The sequence below is a fragment of the Monopterus albus genome, unplaced genomic scaffold, assembly GCF_001952655.1.
Source record: "Monopterus albus unplaced genomic scaffold, M_albus_1.0 scaffold12.1, whole genome shotgun sequence".
Classification (NCBI taxonomy): Eukaryota; Metazoa; Chordata; class Actinopteri; order Synbranchiformes; family Synbranchidae; genus Monopterus; species Monopterus albus.
Genome location: NW_018127892.1, coordinates 4,887,682 through 4,889,941, shown reverse-complemented (window position 1 = coordinate 4,889,941; position 2,260 = coordinate 4,887,682).

Genomic DNA, 2,260 nt, shown 5'->3' with positions numbered 1-2,260 from the left:
GAACAGGGCTCTGTAGCCAGTTTCGCCAACACTATATAGGTTCAGACTTGGCCTAGTTATAACAAAAGTGTGTGTACTAAATTACAACCATTTGCACAACACAAACTAGTTGTTACATAGGAGTTAGTTGTGACCAGGTGTAATGTTCCACAAACGACACAAAATCTTTACTAGCTAAGGTATTTCTTGATTTTAGATAGTGTAAAGTGATTTAATAAATCACTAGTAAAGTTAAGAACTAGTAATGGGTTTTCAAATAAGATGGTTCAACCCAATCCCTGCTAAGTGTGTATTCTATTCCCAGGTTACACAGCAGTGATGCCTTGGCAGGGCATCCCTCTGGAAGAGACCATGCCAGATTGTGAGCGTGGAGACACCTACACAGTAGATGAGCTCAAGCTGCTGGAAAAGCAGACTAGCCCCCCAGACTACCTGACTGAGGCCGAACTCATCACCCTCATGGAGAAACATGGCATTGGTATACAACAGCACTGCCTGTTAGACATAATTCCTGTTTATATGTTCTTACTGAAATGATTTATAATAGAGGAAGCAGGCTACAGTTAGAATCTGGGATTTAAACATGAGCAAAGAGAGCTTCAGACAATATCAGCAGGTCGACTACAATGATAGAATTAAAATGAAAGCAGTGTTAACTGATATTTTTTTTTGTTTTTTTTTTGCCACATGGGGTCAGAGGAACTTCACAACAAGATACATAATGGTTTACAAATTACCACCTGATAAAGCTGATATGGCAGTCGTCTTGGCAAGCAGTTGTCTGTATACACATACAGCAGACCACAGAGCAACGCTGTCATTCTTTTTGAGTTGTGTACGCACTCTGCACTTCTACAGAATAGTTCTGTCTTTTTTAATCTCACACAACAAAACAAAAACAAAAGACGGCCAAAGCCGACCCAGAACGGGAAACGTAAAGTCCCCAGAAAAACAGTCCAAACCAAAGAAACCCTTTAAAGCATAAGAAGGACAAAAAAAACGATGCAACAGTACTGAGCGTAATAACTGCTCACAGCGTTCAGTGAGGAGCACAGATCAGAGAGTCTATAATCCTGAGTTTTTGACATGAACACGAACTGGCGTTACTAGCAGGACAACATATGATAATCTGGCGACGAGGACGCACAAACGCTGACCCTATATACTGCTCCGATAATGGAGAGCAGGTGTGCCTCGTCGCCTGGAACGCACCCTCACCTGTGCGGGGGTGGAGCTGCTGGAACTACCTGTGCCTGCCATCGAGGTACAGGGGGCGGCCTGGGTCACGGATGTGACAGTATTAGCTCAAAATTGAGCTTGTAGGCAATGGTGACTAGAGCTGAGATATTGACTAGAGCTACAACAATTAGCCAATCAATCAACCAATAGAATCTGACTGATTAAGTTGAATTAATTAACTAATTGAATAAATAATTTATTAGCATGTTTATCTGTCAGTATGACAAAGTCTTTGTGAGTGGCACCTCAGTCCAGCCTGTGGAGTACAGCTGTGTGCCAAAATTAACTGTGCTGCATGGTGCACTGTGATTATATCACATCTATTCTATCCATTCAAACTTCTGTCACAAATGAACCAAAGCTAACAAAAGCCTATAGACATTCAAGAAACCGTGATAAATCATTTAGCTCCAGGGTTGAAACGTTCAGCTAAACTACGCAGCGCTGAAGCAGCAACTATGGATGAAAAGACATTTATGTAACAAGCTAGTTTTCAAACTACATCTTAAATTCACAGGCGCTGCAGAGCTGAAACCTCAACAAAGTGAGAAAACCTGTTCACTAACACTGTAGAGTACAACGTATTCAGAGCCTTCAGCACTAATACCGCTATAAAAATACTCCACTGCAACTTCAAGGACGACAGTGAAAATGTTAGTCAAGTAAAATTCAGTATAATCAGGAAAATGCACTTAAAAGCATCAAAAGTAAAGTTACTCAGTGGAGGAAAATGTCCTCGGTAACTATCATCCTCTTATTGTTTTTAATACATTGATGTGTAAGTAGAGCTGGGGCTGGATGAGCTTAGACCTGAACCAAATTATTCAGCAATATTTGTTATAATCAATGTATTACTTCTTATTTTGCAGTCAAAATAAGTCGCATATTCTGTTTTCAGCCTCTCATATGCTCTTATTTGTAATGTATCATTATAGTTGCATTAATCTTTGGTATTTGTACTTGGTCAAACAAGACAAAGTTTTAATGTCTGATTCTGCAAAGTTGTGATGGTCTCTTTTTT